The 26,225-nt window shown below is 24.4% G+C and overlaps 1 protein-coding gene across 1 annotated transcript in view; it reads right to left on the reverse strand.

The window, feature by feature from the left end:
* The window catches only part of smal (smoke alarm), a 202,723-nt gene that overhangs the window by 39,007 nt on the left and 137,491 nt on the right, over positions 1-26,225 (reverse strand). The window lies entirely within an intron of this gene.

Consider the following 26,225-nt stretch of genomic DNA (forward strand, 5'->3'; position numbering starts at 1 on the left):
ATTTCTTTTGAGTGTTTTTCGATTTCTTGGAAGCAAAGCAAAATGGCCAAATAGAAATATTATCAGTATATCAGAAACTAGCTTTCAAAGAGGAAGAAATTTTAAAATTTTACCCAAATTTTCTTTAGAAAATCTAAAGAAATAAAAGGTGGGAACATTTCTTATGAAATACAATTTTGACAAAATTTTCTATGGAAATGAGAGTTTGACAAAATTTTCTACTGAAATAAATTTTTCACACTTATTTCTACAGAAATAAAATTTTGAGAAAATTTTCTATAGGAATAACATTTTGACAAAATTTTCTATAGAAAAAAAAATTAATAAATTTTTATTTAAATAAAATTTGGAAAAAAATTCTATACAAATACAATTTTGATAAGATTTTTTATAGAACTAAAATTTTGACAAAATTTTGACAAATTTTTTCTTTAGAAATAAAATTTTGAGAAAGTTTTCCATAGAAATATAATTTTGAGAAAATTTTCTACAAACATAAAATTTTTACAAAATTTCCTATAGAAATAATATTTTGACAAAACAAAATTTAATATTTTTTTTAATAAAATTTGGAAAAAAACTATACAAATACAATTTTGATAAGATTTTTTATAGAACTAAAATTTTGACAAATTTTTTTATAGAAATAAAGTTTTGACAAAATGTTTTATAATAATTAAAATTTTCTATAGAAATAAGATTTTGACAAAATTTTCTATAGAAATAAAATTTTGACAACATTTTTCATAAATATAAAATTATGACAAAATTTCCTATAGAAATAATATTTTGACAAAACGTTCTATAGAAATAAGATTTTGACACAATTTTTTATAGAAATAAAGTTTTGACAAAATGTTCTATAAAATTTAAAATTTTGACAAACTTTTCTATAGAAATAAGATTTTGACAAAATATTCTAGAGAAATAAGATTTTGACAAAATATTCTAGAGAAATAAGATTTTGATAAAATTTTCTATAGAAATAAGATTTTGACAAAATTTTCTATAGAAATAAAGTTTTAACAAAATGTTCTATAGAAATAAAATTGTGACAAAATTTTCTATAGAAATATTATTTTTGACAAAATTTTCTATAGAAAAAACAAAAATTAATAAATTTTTTTTATAAAAATTAAAATTTGGAAAAAAACTCTATACATACACAATTTTGATAAAATTTTTTTAGAACTAAAATTTTGACAAAATTTTCTGTAGAAATAAAATTTTGACAAAACTTTCTATAGAAATAAAACTTTGCGAAAATTTCCATAGAAATAAAATTTTGACAACGTTTTTCATAAAAATAAAATTATGACAAAATTTTCTACAGAAATAAAGTTTTGACAAAACGTTCTATAGAAATAAGATTTTGACAAAAGTTTCTATATAAATAAGATTTTGACAAAATTTTTTATAGAAATAAAGATTTTGACAAAATTTATTATAAAAATAAAGTTTTGACAAAATGTTCTATAAAAATTAAAATTTTTCTATACAAATAATATTTTGACAAAATTTTCTAGAGAAATAAGATTTTGGCAAAATTTTCTATAGAAATAAGATTTTGACAAAAATTTTCTATAGAAATAAAATGTTGACAAAATGTTCTATATAAATAAAATTTTGACAAAATTTTCTATAGAAATAAGATTCTTGTCAGAATTTTCCACAGAAATATAATTTTGAGGAAATTTTCTACAAACATAAAAAGCAAAAAAAATTTTTATGACAATAAAATTTTGGCAATATTTTCTACAGAAATAAAATTTTTACAAAATTTCCATAGAAATAAAATTTTGACAACATTTTCTATAGAAATAAAATTTTAACAAAATTTTCTCTATACATGAACTTTAACAAAATGAAATCCGGACTTAGACAAAAACTAAATTCGACAAAGCTTCTATATATATAAAATTTAAAAAAAAATTCTATGGAAATAACATTTTGAGAATATTTTCTTTACAAATAAAAAATTTGGAGAAAATTATAGATATTAAAAAAAATTTCTATAGACATAAAATATGACAAAATTTTCTATAGAAATAAAATTTTTAAAAAATTTTCTATAGAAATAAAATTTTTAAAAAATTTTCTATAGAAAGAAAATTTTGAAAAATTTTGTATATAAATAAATTTTCTATAGACATAAATGTGGACAAATTTATTGCTATAGAAATAAAATTTTGACAAAATTTTATCTAGAAATAAAATTTTGATGAAATTTTCTCAAATTTTGAAAACAAAAAATTCAATAAAAAAAATTTTTTAAATAGCTTCTATAGAATATCTCATTATACAATGTTTCTATAGAATAAAATTTTGAAAATATTGTCTATAGAAAGAAAATATTGACAAAATTTCTTATAGGAAAAATTTTTCTATGGTTAAAATTTAGACAAAATTGTCTAAAAAATAAAATGTTGACAAAATTTTCTATTGAAGTAAAATTCATTTCGTTCATTTATTCTTTATTTAATAGTAAGATTATTCAATTTGTTTTCTTACAAAACAAAATTTTGAGAAAATTTTCTATACAAAGAAAATTTTGACAAAATTTTCTATGGATAAAATTTTTACAAAATTTTCCATAGAAATAAAATTTTTACAAAATTTTCCATAGAAATAAAATTTTTACAAAATTTTCCATAGAAATAAAATTTTTTTGTAAAATTTTTTATAGTAATAAAATATTGACAAATTTTCTATAGATAAAATTTTGACAAAATTTTCTATGGATAAAATTTTGATAAAAGTGTCTAAGACATAAAATTTTGAAAAAATTTTCAATAGAAATAAAATTTTTACAAAATTTTCCATAGAAATAATTTTTGACCCCATGGGACTTTTTGTAAAATTTTCTTCAAATTTTGCTAGATTAGTTTTGCTGCGATGGCCACCGTGATGGAGGCACGCTATGTTTACAATTGTGTACATAGAAAAATTACACCTCCATTAAACAATTAGTATTTATTATATATTAATATTTTATTTATTAGATAAACATATAAATATTAATTTATAAACACAATAAAGACACACCACAAAATATTTTTATAATTTAATTGTTCTACAAGCTAAATATTAGCTATAGATTTTATTACAATTAATTAAAGCAATACGTGATCTGTTACATTTTATTCAAAGAATATCCAATATTCCATATGAGTTTAGTTATACAAATATAAATATATTTGTTTATATAAGTATACACACAGACACATGTATACAATTGTTTTATCTCTATATATCAGTTTGCTTTGTTGGCTTATTGTTTGTGTGTTAGTTTAACGCCCTTTTGTTTAGAAACAATACAATTTTCGGCTATAGTAGAATACATGCCTATTGTTTTTATAACAAAACAAGTACATCTACATTTTCATTTACTTGCTGTGACAATAACAACAAACGTAAATGACTACATGCATGTAATTACGATAATTATGCTATAAGCGAATATAGCCGCAATACATAGACATAGTTATATGGGATAGCCTACATTGACAATTAAATTGAGATTTACTTCTTTGTGTCATTCGATTGTGTGTGTGTATGGGTGTATAGATTTCGGTGTACTATTAGCAGCAGTTACTTAAATGTCTCTATGTAGTATTGCCACCATTAACATGTAAATGTAAAACTAATAATAAATCCTTTAAAATACCTCCAAATACAAATAAACACTAATACGCCCATAGCCGTAATATATTACCTTTAAAGGTGAAACTACACACCCACAAAGGCTGGACAAATACGAATAATAGCACGTATAGCAACTGTCAAACAGAGTTTAACAGAAGTAATAAAATTTTCTTAACCCAGAAATAGTTATAGTAATTAAAGTTAAATTCAACAAAAATAAATCAAAATTAAAACAATATAAATTAAAAACAGTTTTGTGTAATAAAATAATATAGTAAAACTAACACATATTAAAATAAATTAAAAATTAATTATAAATTAATTAATAGTTCTTAATATAAAAAAAGCTAACTTAATATTGAATTAAAAGACTTGATTTAAATGAAAAAAAAAAAATAAAATAAAATTAGACAACAAGTTTAATTTAAAGTTAAATTAAATTTAAACAAGTACATACGGCCGCAAGTTCGGCCAGGCCGAATCTTATGTACCCACCACCATGGATTGCGTAGAAACTTCTACGAAAGATTGTGATTTAGTCCATACATGGTATATATTAGACAAAAAAGTTATGTATAGTTAAGTCTACAAATAATTACGAATCGATATGGACTTTTTGTACGTAGAGAGCCAGAATTGAAATATGGGGGTCGCTTATATGGGGGCTGTATACAATTATGAACTTGATATGGACCAATTTTTGTGTGATTGGGGATCGATTTATCTGAGGGCCATATATAACTATAGACCGATATGGACCTAGTTAGGCATGGTTGTTAACGACCATATACTAGCACAATGTACCAAATTTCAACTCACTCGGATGAAATTTGCTCCTCCAAGAGGTTCCAAAACCAAATCTCGGGATAGGTTTATATGGGGCTATGTACGATTATGGACTGATATGGACCACTTTTGGCATGGTTGTTAAATATATACTACCACCACGTACCAAATTTCAAGCAGATCGGATGAATTTTGCATCTCCAAAAGGCACCGGAGGTCAAATCTGGGGATCGGTTTATATGGGAGCTATATATAATTATGGACTGATAGGAACCAATTCCTGCATGGTTGTTGGATACCATATACTAACATCACGTACCAAATTTCAACCGAATGGCAAGAATTTTGCTCTTCCAAGGGGCTCTGGAGGTCAAATCTGGGGATCGGTTTATATGGGGCCTATATATAATTATGGACCGATATCGACCAATTTTTGCATGGGAGTTTGAGGCCATATATTAACACCACATACCAAATTTCAACTGAATCAGATGAATTTTGGTCTTCCAAGAGGTTCCGGAGGTCAAATCTGGTGATCGGTTTATATGGGGGCTATATATAATTATGAACCGATGTGGACCAATTTTTGCATGGTTGTTATAGACCATATACTAACATCACGTACAAAATTTAAGCCGGATCGGATGAAATTTGCTTTTCTTAGCGGCCTCGCAAGCCAAATCGGGGGATCGGTTTATATGGGGGCTATATATAATTATGGACCGATGTCGACCAATTTTTGCATGGTTGTTAGAGACCATATACTAACACCATGTACCAAATTTCAGCCGGATCGCATGAAATTTGCTTCTCTTAGAGGCCTCGCAAGCCAAATCGGGGGATCGGTTTATATGGGGGCTATATATAATTATGGACCGATGTGGACCAATTTTTGCATGGTTGTTAGAGACCATATATTGACACCATGTACCAAATTTCAGCCGGATCGGATGAAATTTGCTTCTCTTAGGGGCCTCGCAAGCCAAATCGGGGGATCGGTTTATATGGGGGCTATATATAATTATGGACCGATGTGGACCAATTTTTGCATGGTTGTTAGAAACCATATACTAACACCATGTACCAAATTTCAGCCGGATCGGATGAAATTTGCTTCTCTTAGAGGCCTCGCAAGCAAAATTTTGGGGTCCGTTTATATGGGGGCTATACGTAAAAGTGGACCGATATGGCCCATTTGCAATACCATCCGACCTACATCAATAACAACTACTTGTGCCAAGTTTCAAGTCGATAGCTTGTTTCGTTCGGAAGTTAGCGTGATTTCAACAGACGGACGGACGGACGGACGGACGGACGGACGGACGGACGGACGGACGGACGGACGGACGGACGGACATGCTCAGATCGACTCAGAATTTCACCACGACCCAGAATATATATACTTTATGGGGTCTTAGAGCAATATTTCGATGTGTTACAAACGGAATGACAAAGTTAATATACCCCCCATCCTATGGTGGTGGGTATAAAAAAAATATATATCTCCAAAAAAGCATTGAAAATTTCCAAAGCCAATTGAACATTATTTTAGTTTCAAATTTATAAAATTCAATGCAAAAAAATAAATTTATTTATTATAAAAAATAAAATTAGTTTGGACAAAAGTAAATAAAAATAAATATAAATTAAACATAAAATTATTGTAGCAAACTGATAAATTAAATATAATTAAAACAAATGTTAAATTAATAAAATAAAATTGAACTAGTAGTTTTTATTATAAACAAATTAATAATGAATTAATAAAATTGATTTAAATAAAAAAATTAAGTTAAATTATATACATACTTGTTTTTTTTTTGTATAAAGCTAATACGAACAATAATAATATAAATAATTATTAAATTAAATCAAATAAAATAATAAAAAAAAAACAATTAGTAAAATAATTAAAAATAAATTTAATACAATAAAATAATCAACTAAAACTAATATTTATTTTAACATTAAATTTAAAAAAGTAGTCCTTAATCAAAACAAGCTAAACAAGAATAAAATTAAAAAACTGCTTTAAATAAAAAAATATATAAATAAAATACAATATATAAATATAAATACAATAAATTTGAAATAAGTACCAAAAATTATTTTTCTTTAAATTTTATTATAAATTATTGTTATTTTTTAATATTACTTTTTTTAAATTTATAAGGGATAATCACTTTTTCCATTTTTCCTGTACTTTAATAATAAGACTTAAATTTTGTCGCACAGGATATCGCTTAAATATTATTAAAAAATATAATGAAATAATTAAAAAAATTAAAAAAATATATAAATATAAAAAACAATTGTTTTTTATAAAATTTGCGAAAATTTTCCACAGAAATAAACGTTTGACAAAATTTTTCATACAAATAAAATTTTGACAAAATTTTCTATATAAAATATATATGGGAGCTATATCTAAATCTTAACCGATTTCTTCCAAAATCAATAGGGTTCTATTCTGAGCCAAAACACATACTTGGGCCAAATTCGAAGTCGATTGGACTAAAACTGCGACCTAGACTTTGATTACAAAAATGTGTTCACAGACAGACGGACGGACGGACATGGCTAGATCGACTCAGGGACCCACCCTGAGCATTTTTGCCAAAGACACCATGTGTCTATCTCGTCTCCTTCTGGGTGTTGCAAACATATGCACTAACTTATAATACCTTGTTCCACAGTGTGGCGCAGGGTATAATAAAATTTTAAGAACATTTTTATAGAACTAAAATTTTGAGAAAATTTTAACAGAAATACAATTTTTAAAAAATTTTATAGAAATAAAATTTTTAAAAAATGTTTATAGAACTAAAATTTTGAGAAAACTTCTATAGAAATTTGACAAAAAATTTTCTATAGAATTAAAATTTTGATAAAATTTACTATTAAAATAAAGTTATGACAAAATTTTCCATAGAAATAAAATTTTGACAAAATGTTCTATATGAATAAAATTTTGGGAAATATTTAATAGAAATACAATTTTGAACAAATTTTTATAGAAATAAAATTTTGAAAAAAAAATTATAGAAATCAAATTTTGATAAACATTTTCTATAGAAACAACATTTTGGTAAAAATTTCTGTAGAAATAAAATTTTACAAAATTGTTTATAGTAATAAAATTTTGACAAAATGTTCTATAGAAATAAAATTTTGACAAAATTTTTCTATAGAAATAAAATTTTGACAAAATTTTCTATAGAAATAAAATTTTGACAATATATTCCGCAGAAATAAAATTTTGACAAAATTTTCTCTAGAAATAAAATTTTGATAAAATTTTCTATTGAAATAAAGTAATGACACAATTTTCCGTAGAAATAAAATTTTGACACAATGTTCTATATAAATAAAATTTTGAGAAAATTTTTGTAGAAATACAATTTTGAACAAATTTTTATAGAAATAAAATTTTGAAAAAAATTTTATAGAAATCAAATTTTGATACAGATTTTCTGTAGAAACAACATTTTGATAAAAATTTCTGTAGAATTAAAATTTTACAAAATTGCTTATAGTAATAAAATTTTGACAAAATTTTCTATAGAAATAAAATTTTGACAAAATTTTCTGTGGAAATAAAATTTTGACAAAACGTTCTATAGAAATAAAATTTTGACAAAATTTTCTATAGAAATAAAATTTTGACAAAATTGTCCATAGAAATAAAATTTTGACAAAATTTTCTATAGAAATAAAATTTTGACGAAATTTTTCTATAGAAATAAAATTTTGACTAAATTTTCTATAGAAATAAAATTTTGACAAAATTGTCCACAGAAATAACATTTTGACATAATTTTTTATAGAAATAAAATTTTGATAAAATTTTTCTATAGAAATAAAATTTTGATAAAATTTTTCTATAGAAATAAAATTTTGATAAAATTTTTCTATAGAAATAAAATCGTGACAAAATTTTCTATAGAAATAAAATTTTGACAAGATTTTCTATAGAAATAAAATTTTGACAAAATTTTCTATAGAAATAAAATTTTGACAAAATTTTCTATAGAAATAAAATTTTGACAACATTTTCTATAGAATAAAAATTTTGACAAAATTTTCTATAGAAATAAAATTTTGACAAAATTTTCTATAGAAAAAAAAATTTTGACAAAATTTTTCTATAGAAATAAAATGTTGACAAAATTTTCTATAGAAAAAAAAAATTTTGACAAAATTTTTCTATAGAAATAAAATGTTGACAAAATTTTCTGTCCAAATAAAATTTTGACAAAATGTTCTATATAAATAAAATTTTGAGAAAATTTTTATAGAAATTTAATTTTGAACAAATTTTTATAAAAATAAAATTTTGAAAAAAATTTCATAGGAATTAAATTTTGATAAAAATTTTCTATAGAAACAAAATTTTGATAAAATTTTCTGTAGAAATAAAATTTTGACAAACTTTTTTTTTAAAGAATTAAATTTTTAAGAAAATTTTCAAAATAACTAAATTTTAAGAAAATTTTCTATAGAAATAAAATTTTGAGAAAATTTTCTATAGAAATAAAATTTTATGAAAATTTTTCTAAAGAAAATTTGCTACAGAAATGAAATTTTGGGAAAATTATCCATAGATATATAATTTGAGAAAATTTTCTATAGAAATAAAATTTTGAGAAAATTTTCTATTCAAATAAAGTTTTGAGAAAATTTTCTATATAAATAAAATTGATAAAATATATGAAATAAACTCAAAGTAAGAAAAACTTTTTACAAATGATTTACATAATTTTACTAAATTCGAATTTCGTTTAAAATAATTCACAGTTTTCTAAAATGTATGTACCCAGCAAAAAAAATTGGAAGTTCTTCCAAAGGCACAACTTTAAAAGCACTTCCAGAAGATGCACTCCCAATGATGTTCTTTAGTTTGACTACCCAGGAAGTTCTTTAAAAAAAAATCGAAAAATAGAACTTCGACTTTTCAAATTTTGAAGAAATCAAAATGTCGACTTTTTTTAAATTTTGAGGAAAACAAAAAAAAACTGACTTTATGATGCTTTTACAATTTAACTTGGGGAAAGCCAATAACATTAGATTTTTATTTGATAAATTTATTATTTCATTGTTCAAAAAATAGAAAATATTATTTACTTTGAAAAACAAAAATCCCTATTTATTTTTGTTTAACAAAAAAAAAAAAAAAACTTGAAAATATTTTTCCTTTTTCATACATTCCACTAATGTACTTGTAATTATAGTTTCATAGTTCATTCTTTATTTATCACTGATGTTCATTTTATTTTGACCATCGTTGTTCAGGTGGTCGATGTTCACATTTGTTATCTTTTATTATTTGTAGTCATTGTAGACACCATCATCAAACAATGCCATGTGACACTTAAATGTATCCGCCTACCAAATTTTCGTATACAAATATGTCCTCAAATGTCAAAACATGTGTATGGGAATCCTGTCATACATGTATGACACAAAACCTGTGTCCTGTGGTTTAATGGTTATTATCATTAATTTGATATCTATAGTAATTATAGATAATTCCTATGCACGCCCACCAAAAAAAAAAAAAAAAAAACAACAAAGACAAAGACACAAAAACAAATTGAAAATACTGTTAGTTGTTGTGGAATAATTACGGTTTATAATTTAATGAATAATTATAGTTAGTAAATCAATTGAAATTCCATGAAACATAGACCATTAGTCAAGTAGAGATCTATATAATCTAAGCAAACATGTAGGTAATATAATTGTGGTCATGTGGCCCAGAACAAAGTGTATTAAAAGAAATAACCTTCCTGTTTAAGCCCCAAAAGGGTTCAGTTTTAATTTTAGTAATAGATTTAATATATAGGGTTGTGGTTTGTGATATAGAATATTATTAAAACAATTACACACCACCTGGTATTTGATTAAAATATTTCTTATGCAAATTGCATTATTGTATGTATGTTGTAATTGGAATTTTGAATTATAAAAGAATATCTGGCGCCCAACGGTAGGTTATGAATAATTGCTAATTAGGTTTTTTAATTCCATATTTTTATACGGAATACAAGTATGTAGTAATTATTTTCGTAAACGGGTAGGATGAAATCCTAACTGGCGCCCAAAGGTAGGATAGCTTATTGAAGATATAACAAAAAAAAATAAATATTTTAAAAATCTTTATAAACATTCCAGTCATCCATTTTTTGTATTTGCTTGAAATTTCCTATCCAACGTTTCTAAAGACTTTCATAAAGATATGGCTCTTAGACACAACAGTACAAACATTGTTCTTTGGCACTGTGGACTATTTGAATGAATAAAAATTTACATACATATCTTTAGTGTATTTTTGTTAATTTTCGTAGCTAATCAAACATTTTAAAATAAAATAATATTTTCAACACACATATAGAATTATGAGTTATTACAGAATATCTGGCGCCCAACTGAGGGATATGAAAAAATATTTCTACTTACAATTCGAAATAGTTTTTTTTTTTTTTTTTTTTAACAAGTGCGTATAAACAAAGTATACCTATAGCAATATAAATTGCATGAAAACCTAACTGGCGCCCACAGGTAGGCTACATTGGCGTACTATAGACACGGTTGCCATAGTTGGTAAAATTTTACCAAATATCTTCGATTTTTTACTGTTTGGCAGATTGCTAAAATTCTTGCGGTTTTGGTGGATTTTGCAAAATAATCACAAATTTTCTATAGAAAAAAATTTTGAAAAAATTTTCTATAGAAATAAAATTTTTTAAAAATTTTTACAGAATTAAAAAAAAAAATGTTGACAGAATTTTCAAAAAAAAATGTTGACAGAATTTTCTATAGAAATAAAAATTTGAAAAAATAAATTATATAGAAATAAAATTTTGAAATATTTTAATGAATAAAATCTTGACACATTGAATAAAAATAAAAAATTATCAAATTTTCTAATTTTAGAAAAATTTCTAAAGATATAAAATTTTGACAAAATTCCCTATAGAAATACAAGTTTCAGAAAATTTTCGATAGAACTAAAAACTTTACAAAATTCTATGAAGAAATACATCATGGAAAATATTTCGATAGAAATAAAACTTTGACAACATTTTCTATGAAAATAACATTTTGAGAAAATTTCCATAGAAATAAAATTTTGACAAAATTTTCTATAGGAATAAAATTTTGACATTATTTTCTATAGAAATAATTTTTTTTTACAAAATTTTGGCAATATTTTCTATAGAAATAAAATTTTGATAAAATGTTCTGTGGAAACAAAAAATAAAATTGTGACAAAATTTTCTATAGAAATTATATATTGACAAAATTTTCTACTTAATAAAATATTGACATACTTTAATAAATAAAATGTTGACAAAATTTTGTATGGAAACAAAATATTGAAAAAATTTTCAATAGAAATAAAATTTTGACAAAAGTTTCTATCTAAATAAAATGTGGACATATTTTAATAAATAAAATTTTGACAAATTTTCTATAGAAATAAAAATTTGACAAAATTTTTTATAGCACTAAAATTTTTACAAAATTTTCTATAGATATAAAATTTTGGCAAAATTTTCTATAGGAATAAAATGTTGACAAAATTTTCTATAGGAATAAAATGTTGACAAAATTTTCTACAAAAATACAAATTTTTCGAAATTTTATAAAGGTGTAAAATTTTGACAATAGTTTCTATAAAAATAAAATTTTCACAAAATTTTCTATAGAAACAAAAATTTTGACAAAATTGTCTATAGAAATAAAATTTTGACAAAATTCTCTATAGAAATAAAATTTTGACAAAATTTTTTATATAAATAAAATTTTGACAAAATTTTCAATAGGAATAAAATTTTAACAAAAGCTGCTATAGACAAAAAAAAAACAAAATATTCTATAGAAATAAAATTTTAGCAAAATTTGCTATAGAAATAAAATTTTGACAAATTTTTTAAAGAAATACAAATTTGACAAGATTTTCGATAGGAATACAATTTTGACAAAATTTTCTGTAGAACTAAAATTTTCACAAATTTTCTATAGATATAATATTTTGTTAAATTTTCTATAAAAATAAAATTTTGACTAAATTTTCTATAGAAATAAAATTTTGACAAAATTTTCTATAGAAATAAAATTTTGGCAAAATTTGCTATAAAAATAAAATTTTGACAAATTTTCTATAGAAATAAAAATTTTACAAAATTTTCTATAGAAATAAAATTTTGACAAAATTTTCTATAGAAATAAAATTTTAGCAAAATTTGCTATAGAAATAAAATTTTGACAAATTTTCTATAGAAATCAAAATTTCACAAAATTTTATAAAGGAATAAAATTTTGGAAAAATTTCTATAAAAATTAAATTATGACAAAATTTTCTATAGAAATAAAATTTTGACAAAATTTTCTTTAAATAAAATTTTAACAAAATTTGCTATAAAAATAAAATTTTGACAAATTTTCTATAGAAATAAAAATTTGACAAAATTTTCTATAGAAATAAAATTTTGACAAAATTTTCTATAGAAGTAAAAATTTTTACAAAATTGTCTATAGACATAACATTTTGGCAAAATTTTCTATAGGAATATAATTATGACAAAATTTCGATAGAACTACAAATTTGGCGAAATTTTATCAAGGAATAAAAATTTTGACAAATGTTTCTATAGAAATAACATTTTCACAAACTTTTCTATAGAAATAAAATTTTGACAAAATTTTCTATCTAAGTTAAATATTGACATATTTTAGTAATTAAAATTTTGACAAAATTTTCTTTGGAAAAAAATTTTGAAAAAATTTTCAATAGAAATAAAATTTTGACAAAATTTTCTGTCTAAATAAAATTTTGAAAAATTTTCTATACAAATAAAATTTTTACAAAATTTTCAATGGAAATAAGATTTTGACAAAATTTTCTATAGATATAAAATGTTGATGAAACTTTCCATAGAAATAAAAATTTCACAAAATTTTATAAAGGAATAAAATTTTGTAAAAATTTCTATAAAAATAGAATTATGACAAAATTTTCTATAGAAATAAAATTTTGACAAAATTTTCTATAGAAATAAAATTTTAACAAAATTTGCTATAAAAATAAAATTTTGACAAATTTTCTATAGAAATAAAAATTTGACAAAATTTTCGATAGAAATAAAATTTTGACAACATTTTCTATAGAAATAAATTTTTTGAAAAATTTCGATAGAAATAAAATTTTGACAAAATTTTCTATAAAAATAAAATTTTGACAAAATTTTCTATAGAAATAAAATTTGGACAAAATTTTCTATAGAAATAAAATTTGGACAAAATTTTCTATAGAAATAAAATGTTCACTAAATTTTGTATAGAAATAAAATTTTGAAAAAATTTTCTAAATAAAATTTTGACAAAATTTTCTATAGATATAAAATGTTCATAAAATATTCTACAAGTTTTGCTAGATAATTTAGTTTATTTACTTTTGAATTGGTTACATTTGTGAAAAAAATTTCCTATCCCTTATGTTTCATCGTATGAAGATACTTGTCAAACCATTTTGACTTTTCGTCACGGGTGACATAGAATAATTGTTCAAATTTTATTAAATTGTTCATGTTATCACATGAGACAACATTAAACGTGTGCCTTTGTATATAAAAACATGTATTTGAAATAATTTGATCATTATAGCAGGGCCCCAAGGATAGGTGCCAGCTTTCAAAACAACACAGGGAAAATTGAAAACATACTTTTATAGAAAAAAATAAAAAAAAAAAATAAAATTACCTATAATTAAGCCAACAAATAACAACCACAAATGTACACCTATACACAGGATATGAAAACAAAATATGTACTCAAAAAGGACAAACAATGCCACAGGATATTGTCGAACACAATACAACATCAAAAGTAATCAAAATGGTAGCTGTATAGCTTAACATATGTTCATTTGTTCATATCGATGTTCCGAAACATAATTATAGTAATTAACAAAATACAAAAAAAAACAATGTAATTGAGGTTTCCTAACATCTACCATCCTACATTAAACATTATATATTTTTAGATAACCCATTAGTTGAAAGTCCCCATAAGTATTAATTGGTAATAGTTTATCAATGAAAAGTCCCTAAAAATAAAGTAAATTGCTTAATTTTAATATTTAAAAGCAAAAAGAACAAAAATTAAAATAAAACGAATGTCTTTTAGTCGGCTCTCCCCCCAAAAAAAAATTCTATATATCGTGACTTTAGTCCTTTGTATATTGCGTGCAGACATTAAATCAGACAATAAAACTACCTCCAATGTCGTTGGGAGATCCATCAACCTTGCTTACCCCCCATCTCGTCCCCCATATTCTCTTCTACGAACTATATGAAACAATCATCATCTCTTACTTGCCTCATATGTACTTTGGAAACTCCAAGCCCCAACCATTGCGGTGTGGCTATAAAACTAAATGGCGCCATATTATGGCACTTTGCATGCAATTGTCCTGGGTATTTTTTTGTGGGGAGGTACACATATATGGTGGTGTGGTAAACAAAACAATGGGGGCCAACCACAATCAGTTTGGTGAAATAATAACAAAAGCTCTTTAACCGACATCAAATAAAAGGCTTTAAGAAATGGTCATTAGCACTTTTGTGTATGGAAGTTTATTTCGGAGAAACTGGCGCCCAACTGAGAGCAAATGCAAACATATTTTATTCTGTGGTTATACAAAGTTAAAGTCATTGTCCATAATGGTATGCAAAGGGTGAATTAGGTTAAGGTAAAATTTTGGTGTTTTTGATCAACAATGTAATTGGCGCCCAAATGATGACAATTGTTTGTGTGTTGTTTTATTGTTTTTTTTTTTTTTACTTTGCAGATAGTGGTTTTGTATCTGTTAATATATAGTAGCATATATTTTCGATTACAAATAGATTTATGGGTATAATTTTTATCAAATCATAAGTGATACTAAAAAAAACCTCTTTATGAAAGTTTATTTGGGAAAAATTGGCGCCCAACTCAGAGCAAAACATAAAAGATATTTTATCCTTGGATTTTAGCAAAGTAAACGAAATTGTTGTAATTGCATAGAAAGTGTGAATTAAGTTTAAGTAAATTTTTGGTGTTGTTGCTTTGCAATATAATTGGCGCCCAATTGAAGACTGCTTTTAATGTGCGTTTTTTTATTATTTTATCAAATATTACAGTAGGAATTTTTATCGAATACAAATATGTTTATGGGAGTGGATTATATGAACCCCTGGTAATAACTTTTTGCATGGAACACAAATAATAACAAAAGCTCTTTATCTTCCAAAAAGAGCTTTGGTTCATTTGGGAAAAGCTGGCACCCAACTGGGAGCAAATGCAAATATATTTTATTCTGTTGCCTAGAAAGTAAAATCAATTGTTGTAATGGTATGGAAAGTGTGAGTTAGGTTAAGGTTAAATTTTGGTGTTGTTGCTTTGCAATGTAATTGCCGCCCGAATTGGCGCCCTTTTGTTTGTGTTTTTATTCATTATTTGTTCAACTTTACAGTAGGATTTTTTTTGTCTCTAAATAGCATACATTTTCGAATACAAATATATTTATGGGAGTGATGTATATGAAATCATAACTGGCGTCCAACGGTAATGATAAATTTCCAAAGGTTACACTTACTTTAAAGAAATTTACCAAACCGTTTAAAAAAATCTTTAAATAACGTATTTAGCATGTAACCACAGATTTTTGGAACCTCAAGAACTACCCAGCAAAAATTAATATTTTTTACAGTGTTTTCTTACAAAATTTAAATAATACAAAATCCATTACTTCTAAAGCAATATCGGACGAATTCCGTATCCAAAATGGACATTTCCATTAAATTTTTGGCTAGCTGGGTAGGCTTGTGCGGGATCTGAGATATATTACCGATTGTTTTGATCCATGAAAATTATGAGAATATAATTTTAACTAAAATCAAGTATTTGAGTTTGATGATTGTCGGACAGACACATCTAGATTTGAGGACATACAGGCCTAGATTGACTACAACGTTCACGAAGGCAAGACAAAGTTCAATATTGTTGTGCTTCTCAAAACAATTGGCGCCCAAATGATGATCATGGTTTGTGTCTTTTTTTCTATTGCTTTATCAAACATGTCAGAAGGACTTAAGGTCGAAATATGCGATTTTTGGTAAACTCAAAAGTCGAAAGACGATTTTAAATTAAATTAAATAAATTAAAAAATTAACTTTTTTAAAATTTGGAAAAAATCAAAAAGTTCCTCAAAACTCGTGAAGTCGAAAATCACATTATCACATTAAAAAAAAAATAGAAAAAAAAATTAAAAAAAAAAAATAAATTTATTAAATTAAAACGTCTAAATGTCGACTGTTCGATTGGTCTAGATTGACTACAACTTTCACCAAGGCAAGTTAAAATTCTCACAAAAGTTGGCGCCCATATGATGATCATAGTTTGTGCCTTTTTTCTATTTGGTAAACATGTCAGAAGTGCTTAATGTAGAAATATACGATTTTTAGTAACCTCAAAAGCCTAAAGACGATATTTCAAAAATTTTAAAAAATTAAATTTATTAAATTATTCAAAAAGTCTTAAATTATTCAAAAGTCATTTTTTTTGGATTTTTATTACAATTCCTAATAGAGGTTCAGGTCATTGAAATTCCCGTAAATAAATTCTCGTTAAAGGCTTGCATCGACATTTCTGATAGATCGGACTCGTTTTCTTTTTACCTGCTTTTGGAAATAGGATTGTCCTCACAGTCCCATAAAGACGCATTTCTGCAAATCGCTAATTTTATTTTCCTCACTTTATTTTCCAAGAAAAAAGTTGTACAACTGACTGCCCAAGAGCTACACGCAATCTTCCTAAATATATCACCAAAAATTTTCCAATTAAAATTTTAATTGAATTGACATACTTTTCTATAGGAATAAAGTTTTGACAAAATTTTCTACAGAACTAGAATTTTTACAAAATTTTCTATAGAAATAAAATGTTGACAAAATTTTCTATAGAAATAAAATTTTGGTATAATTTTCTATAGAAATGAAATTTGAACAAAATTTTCTATAGAAATAAAATTTTGACAAAATTTTAACAAAATTCTCTATAGAAATAAAATTTTGACATATTTTTCTGTAAAAACAAAATTTTGCCAAATATTTTATTTAGAAATAAAATTTTAACAAATTTTTTTATAGAAATAAAATAATGGCATAATTTTCTATAGAAATAAAATTTTGACAAAATTTTCTATAGAAATAAAATTTTGAGAAAATTTTCTATAGAAATAAAATTTTGAGAAAATTTTGACAAAATTCTCTATAGAAATAAAATTTTGACAAAATTTTCTATAGAAATAAAATTTTGACAAAAGTTTCTATTGAAATAAAATTTTCAGAAAATTTTTAAAGAAACCAAATTTTTCAAAATTTTGTGAAAATCTTCTATTGAATTAAAATTTTGACAAAAATTTTCTATAAAAATAAAATTTTGACAAAATTTTCTATAGAAATAAAATTTTAACAAAATATTCTATGGAAATAAAATTTTTACAAAATTTTCTATAAAAATAAAATGTTGACAAAATTTTCTATAGAAATAAAATTTTGACAAAATTTTCTATACAAACAAAATTTTGACTAAATTCTCTATAGACATAAAATGTTGAAAAAATTTTCTATAGAAATAAAATTTTAATAAAATTTTCTATGGAAATAACATTTTTACAAAATTTTCTCTAAAAATAAAATGTTGACAAAATTTTCTATAGAAATACAATTTTGACAAAATTTTCTATAAAAATAAAATGTTGACAAAATTTTCTATAGAAATAAAATTTTGACAAAATTTTTCTATGGAAATAAAATTTTTACAAAAATTTCTATAGAAATAAATAAATAAAAAAAAAATCAATTGATATTTTAGTTGGTTCAGTAAATTTTGTAATTGAAACAAAAATCACAGAAATCAATAGTATCAAATAAATTTTTACTTGTATCAATTAATTGATTAATACTATTATTTCTGTGATTGATGAAATTTCAATTAAAAATTATTTGAATCAATTAATTTCGTAATTGAAAACAAAAAATATTTTTTTCCTATGCCGTCTGAATAAACCGTGAAACAGAGATTTGTTACATAGTTGTTGCCCCACGTTGGGCGCCAAATGTACGTTATGAATAAGTTCAATACTGCAGGAACTGCCAATGGTTATAGGGTCAGAGGATCTTAATCAGAATATCGTTGTATTACCAACAGAATGTCAAAATTAGTTTTTCTGGCTTTCTAACAGTTGGAAATAAGAGAGAAATGAACAGAAAAATTATTATTCAAAAAGGGATCCCCTTTTCTCTCTTTTTGTCTCTTAAATATTGTCTTTAAATGTTATAAACAAAGTGGCTTCATTTAATTCATTCTACTGTTTACCTGGAAATTTTTAACATTCCTTCTCAGCAAAATAAAAATAAAAAATACTCCACACATTGTATATATCTACATACTATATCCTTAAAGCATCATAAAAGGACATATCATTTGGGTGACAACGTTTAAACAATAATGATGGACACCATTACCAGCACCATCCTTATCGTCATTGCCATTCCCATCATCAGCGTCGTCATCATCATCATCATTATTTCCCAAAGTAAACGTTGTAAAGAATATTTGTGCATTATTTCGTATGCAAATTAATCACGATAACAAACGATGGCACTGACTCTATATATGGTTGATGGTTGTTTGGTGACAAAAAACAATACCAAAGTCAAAGTTTCGTGCTGAAAGGTAGAGCCTGGAATCAAATATAACCGGGCAAAATATAAAGCTCCAGAAGGAGGTGTGTTTTTGTTAGGCATTCAAGCCAAGGCAAAGTTAACTGTGTGGCAGGCAAATAATCGTAATAATTTTATGATGTTGTAAAACGTGCCTAATGTCACAAAAATAAAAGCCATAGCACCGGCAAATATTACACATGCTGAGAAAAAAGCACAAAAGGCACGCATATACGAAGGTACAAAGTAAATGAAAAGCAAACAAGACTAAGTAAAAAATTGTAAAAATATTTTTTACGATAAATAAACAAAAAAGAAATTAAGTTTCTCAAAGAGATTAAAAGCTAAAGTCATTAGCTAAATTTTTTCTTTTTACAAAAAATATTAATTAGGATTCTTTGCTTTTCATCTAAATTTAATGCTCTATGTTAGTATGGCCAGTAAAATATTATGCATATTAAACATAAAAAATACATTACATAACATAACATATTTGGTGCTAAAAGGAAAACAATGTAAAGGTATTTTCTTGTTTTTTTTTTTGCCTGTTTGGTGGATTCATTCCATGACTGTGTGTGCGTATATCCTCTGTTTTTATCCCTTCGTGTGCTGAAGAATGTTTCTTTTTTGTCATTGACATACGTTATGTCCTTGGAGAAGGATATACAAAGGACCTCAAGTCGCAGTAACATAGAAAATAAATATTTTATTTATACATATATTTTTTTGTTACTTTACTAGATTCCCTACTTTATTTGTAATCGAACGGAAAGAAGAGTATATCCTTATCATTTGAAAAAGACTAGGAATATATAATGAACTTCTGGAAAGTCATTAAAATGAAAACAGAAATATATGTAAAACAGTCAAAGTAAGCGTAGAGTGGACATTAAAGTTCTGATAAAAATGCTATAAAAATTTGTTTCACAAAAACATTATGGGAAAATATATTTAACCACCTAAAGAGAAAATTAATTTAATGGTATTTTTTATAGCAATTATCTATAAAAATAAAATTTTGACACAATTTTCTATAGGAATAAAATTTTTACAAACTTTTTATATAAAATTTGGACAAAATTGTCTATAAAAAAAATTGACAAAATTTTCTATAGAAATAAAATTTTGACAAAGATTTCTGTAAAAATAAAATTTTGAGAAAAAAAAATTCTATAGAAAAAAATTATGATACAATTAATTTTAATGTAATGGTATTTTTTATAGCAAGTATCTATAAAAATAAAATTTTGACACAATTTTCTATAGGAATAAAATTTTTACAAATTTTTTTTTACCTAAATAAAAATTTGACAAAATTTTCTATAAAAATAAAATTTTGATATAAATTTCTTCAGATATAAATTTATGACAAAATTTTGAACAGAAATAAAATTTTGACAAAATTTTCTATACAAATAAATTCTTACAAAACTTTCTACAGAAATAAATTTTTGCAAAATTTTCTACAGAAATAAAATTTGTACAAAATTGTCTATAAAAATAAAATTTTGACAAAATTTTCTATAGAAATAAAATTTTTGACAAAATTTTCTATAGAAATAAAATTTTGAGAAAATTTTCTATAGTAATAAAATTATGATAAAATTTTCTATAGAAATAAAATTTTGACAAAATTTTCTATAGAAATAAAATTTTGATAAAATTTTCTATAGAAATAAAAATGTTGACAAACTTTTCAATAGTAAGAAAATTTTCTATAGAAATAAAATGGTGACAAGATTTTCTATACAAATAAAATTTTGATAAAATTTTCTATAGACATACATTTTTGACAAAATTTGTCATAGAAATAAAATTTTGGCACAATTGTGTACAGAAATAAAATCTTGACAAAATTTTCTATAGAAATAAAATTTGGACTACATTTTCTATAGAAACAAAATTTTGACAAAATTTTTATAGAAATACATTTTTGACAAAATTTTGTATGTAAATAAAAATGTGACAAAATTTTGTATAGAAATAAAACTTTGACAAAATTTTCTATAGAAATAAAATTTTGATAAAATTTTCTATAGAAATAAAATTTTGACAAAATTTTTTATAGAAATAAAATTTTGACAAAATTTTCTATAGAAATAAAAATTTTGACAAACCTTTCTATAGTAAGAAAATTTTGAGAAATTTTTCTATAGAAATACAATTTTGATAAAATTTTCTATAGAAATAAAATTTTGACAAAATTTTCTATAGAAATACATTTTTGACAAAATTTTTCATAAAAATAAATATTTCACACAATTGTGTATAGAAATAAAATTTTGACAAGATTTTCTATTTAAATAAAATTTGGAATACATTTTCTATAGAAATAAAATTTTTACAAAATTTTGCATAGAAATAAAAATGTGACAAAATTTCTATAGAAATAAAATTCGGACAAAATTTTCTATAGAAATACATTTTTTTTATTCCTAATTTTTTCCTTTTTTAAGTTAACCATATTCATAGGCTAACTCAAAGACCAAATAAAATTTTGACAAAATTTTCTATCGAAATAAAATTGTTTACAACATTTTGTATAGAAATAAAATTTTGACAAAATTTTCTATAGACATAAATTTTTGACAAAATTTTTTATATAAGTAAAATGCTGAGAAAATTTTCTATAGAAATAAAATGTTGAAGAGAAATAAAATTTTGTAAAATTTTTGATATAAATATAATTTTGACAAAATTTGCTATAGGTATAAAATTTTCCATAGAACTAAAATTTTGACAAACTTTTCTATCGAAATAAAATTTTGACAAAATTTTCTATCGAAATAAAATATTGACAAAAATTTTCTATAGAAATAAAATTTCGACAAAATGTTCTATAAAAATAAAATTTTGTCAAATTTTTCTATAGAAATAAAACTTTGAGCAAAAATTTCTATAGAAATAAAATTTTGATAAAATTTTCTATAGAAATAACATTTTGACAAAATTTTCTATAGAAATAAAATTTTGACAACGTCTTCGATGGAAATAAAAGTTTGATCAAATTCTCTATGGAAATAAAAGTTTGATAAAATTTTCTATAGAAATAAAACTTTGACAAAATATTCTATAGAAATAAAATTTTGGCAAAATTTTCTATCAAAATAAAACTTTGATAAAATTTGCTATAGGTATAAAATTTTCAACAGAAATAAAATTATGACACAATTTTCTATCGAAATAAAATTTTGACAAAATTTTCTATAGAAATAAAGTATTGAAAAAATTTTCTATAGAAATAAAATTTCGACAAAATATTCTATAAAAATAAAATTTTGTCAAATTTTTCAATAGAAATAAAATTTTGAGAAAAAATTTCTATAGAAATAAAATTTTGATAAAATTTTCTATAGAAATAAAATTTCGACAAAATGTTCTATAAAAATAAAATTTTGTCAAATTTTTCTATTGAAATAAAATATTGCAAAAATTTCCTCTAGATATAAAATTTTGACAAAATGTTCTATAAAAATAAAATTTTGTCAAATTTTTCTATAGAAATAAAATCTTTGAGAACATTTTCCATAGAAATAAAAATTGGACAACATTTTCTATAGAAATAAAATGTTGATAAAATACTCTATGGAAATAAAATTTTGACAACGTCTTCTATGGAAGTAAAATTTTGATAAAATTTTCTATGAAAATAAAATGTTGATAAAATTTTCTATAGAGATAAAACTTTGACAACATTTTGTATAGGAATAAAATTTTGGCAAAATTTTCTATTGAAATAAAATATTGCAGAAATTTCCTCTAGTTATAAAATTTTGACAAAATATGCTATAGAATAAATATTTTGACAAAATTTTCTATAGAAATAAAGTCTTTGAGAATATTTTCCATATAAATAAAAATTGGACAACATTTTCAATAGAAATAAAATTTTGATAAAATTTTCTATAGAAATAAAACTTTGACTTAATTTTCTATAGAAATAGAATTTTGGAGAAATTTTCTCTAGAAATAACATTTTAACAAATTGTGCTATAGAAATAAATATTTTGAAAAATAGAAGTAAATATAGAAATATAGAAGTAAATTTTTTCATAAAATTTTTTATAGAAATAAAATTGTTGACAAAATTTTCTGTGGAAATAAAATTTTATATAGAAATAAATTTTTGACAAAATTTTCTTTAGAAATAAGAGTTTTATTTGTATTCTTTTTTAACTAACTCTAAGTATAAACTGGTCTAAAAAACCAAATTATTTTTATTCCATCCACACCATCTGTTTGCAATCTCAAAAGTTCAACTTTAAATTTACGTATGCCCCTTTTGACACAAACCCCAATAAATTCTAAATGTAAATAATATCAAATTACAATTTCAATTTTAGTTTATACTGTTTTTTTTTTTTTTTAGGAAAAAACTGCACCTAGTTTTTTTTGAAGAACTGCAAATGAGATATGGCAATTTCGTAGAAACTACAACTCTATTGACTTTTGGAGTTAAATGTTAATCGTATAAATGGATATGGTTTTAGTTTTTTTTTTGCTTATTTTCATGGCAATTATAAACCTCACCCTTGTTAAAGATCATTAATCATGAAGTGCCACACTAGTTAATTTTAAATCCAAACACCAAAGAACAGAGACAACATAATCAACTCATGGTAAAATGCATTACCAAAATAAGATGAAAAACAACAAGTAAGCCAGTTGGGGCCAAGAAATAAAAACAGAAAAGTATGCTGAAATCCAATGACTAACATTAGCTATCAACATTTAAAATGCATTTTAAATGTAAGATTTTTTTTTGATTTGCCGAGAACAACATCAACTTCGGTGACTGCATTAAAAAGAGCTTTGCTTAAATCCATGGGATAATCCTCAACTTAGACACAACACCGGGAAGAGTAGCAGCACTCAATACTACATGAATTGATGATTTCTGGCATATAATCACCTATGGAAACTGCTAGCTGGCGAGCAGACTTTCCCTAGAAAAAGATTGTAAAACGCATCGAAAGGATGGGCACTGCCAGGGACCATCGTACGGTCAAAAGCCAGGATGGAAAGACGGACATAGCACAACGAGTGGACGGACGGACATATGAATGGATGAACTGTGAACGAATATCTGCTTTAACTGCAGGTCTAGTAAATACTTAAAATCTTTGCTAATGTAATGGAATTATCATTTCATAAAAAAAAAACCAAAAGAGAAATAAAAAAAACACAACAAACTATGGAACTATAAAAGTATCCATGCCAAAAAGACAAAAAACAAATGTGGTTCATTATAATAAGACCATTAAAAGTATACATCCATATATGAAAGATATAAAACAGAACTGTCGATTGGGAGGGGTGTTCAAGAAAAAAAATATTCATATATAATATGGTAAGAGAAAAATTCCAAAGAATTCCTTATAACAATAAAGTTTATCCATTTTTATACCCACCACCATAGAATGGTGACGGGGGTATAATAAGTTTGTCATTCCGTTTGTAACGCATCGAAATATCGATTTCCGACTATATAAAGTATATATATTCTTGATCAGGGAGAAATTCTAAGACGATATAACGATGTCCGTCTGTCCGTCTGTCTGTCTGTCTGTCTGTCTGTCTGTCTGTCTGTTGTAATCACGCTACAGTCTTCAATAATGAAGCAATCGCGCTGAAATTTTGCACAAACTCGTCTTTTGTCTGCAGGCAGGTCAAGTTCGAAGATGGGCTATATCGGTCCAGGTTTTGATATAGTCCCCATATAAACCGACCTCCCGATTTGGGGTCTTGGGCTTATAGAAATCGTAGTTTTTATCCAATTTGCCTGAAATTAGAAATGTAGAGGTATTTTATGACCATAAAGGGGTGTGCCAAAAATGGTGAGTATCGGCCCATGTTTTGGTATAGCCCCCATATAGACCGATCTCCCGATTTTACTTCTTGGGCTTATAGAAACCGCAGTTTTTATTCAATTTACCTGAAATTGGAAATCTAGAAGTATTGTAGGACCACAAATACGTATGCCAAAAATTGTGAGTATCGGTCCATGTTTTGGTATGGTCCCCATATAAAAGGACCTCCCGATTTGGGGTCTTGGGCTTATAGAAACCGTAGTTTTTATCCAATTTGTCTGAAATTGGAAATCTAGTGGTATTTTAGGATCATAAAGAGGTGTGCCGAAAATGGTAAGTATCGGTCCATATTTGGTATAGCCCCCATATAGACCGATTTCCCGATTTTAATTCTTGGGCTTCTAGAATCCGAAGTTTTTATCCTATTTGCCTGAAATTGGAAATCTAGTGGTATTTTAGGACCATAAAGAGGTGTGCCGAAAATGGTAAGTATCGGTCCATATTTTGGTATAGCCCCCATATAGACCGATATCCCGATTTTACTTATTGGGTTTCTAGAATCCGTAGTTTTTATGCGATTTGCCTGAAATTGTAAATATTATTTTAGGCTCCCAAAAACGTGTATCGGATTAAGTTTTTATCGGTCCTTTTGGTAATGCCTCCATATAGACCGACTTCATTTCTTGAGGGTATAGAAGGCGCACTGATCATGAAAATTGCTTGAAACTCAATGTAAAATTTTCAGATTTCAGATACTTCTCGGGTGAAAATCTACAGATTTAAGATTTCAAAGCAAGACGTTATTTTACAATTTTCTTGCACACTTACAAGAGATGTTAATGATTCCTCTAAAACTCAAACAAAAATGGTTCTTATTAATCGAGAATCTGATATAGTCCTCATAGGTGAAATCTTTAAATTTATCTTCGGGAAGTGTCCTCAAGTCCTCAATCCCTCCTGAAATTTCAAAGGAAACCCTAATATTTGGTTCATGGTGGTGGGTTTTTAAGATTCGGCCCGGCCGAACTTAGTGCTGTATATACTTGTTTTATTTTAGGGTTTTGTAATAAGCCCCTTCTCTAGTGTGCCACCTCTGCCCATTTATGACTGCCTTCTAGTCTATGCCAGGTGAAAAAAGTCAACTTTAATTCTTTTACTTATACTTAAATTGGGTGTGGTACAATGTGATAAGTCAAGGTAAGTATGATACTTA

The sequence above is a fragment of the Haematobia irritans genome, chromosome 2, assembly GCF_050003625.1.
Source record: "Haematobia irritans isolate KBUSLIRL chromosome 2, ASM5000362v1, whole genome shotgun sequence".
Classification (NCBI taxonomy): Eukaryota; Metazoa; Arthropoda; class Insecta; order Diptera; family Muscidae; genus Haematobia; species Haematobia irritans.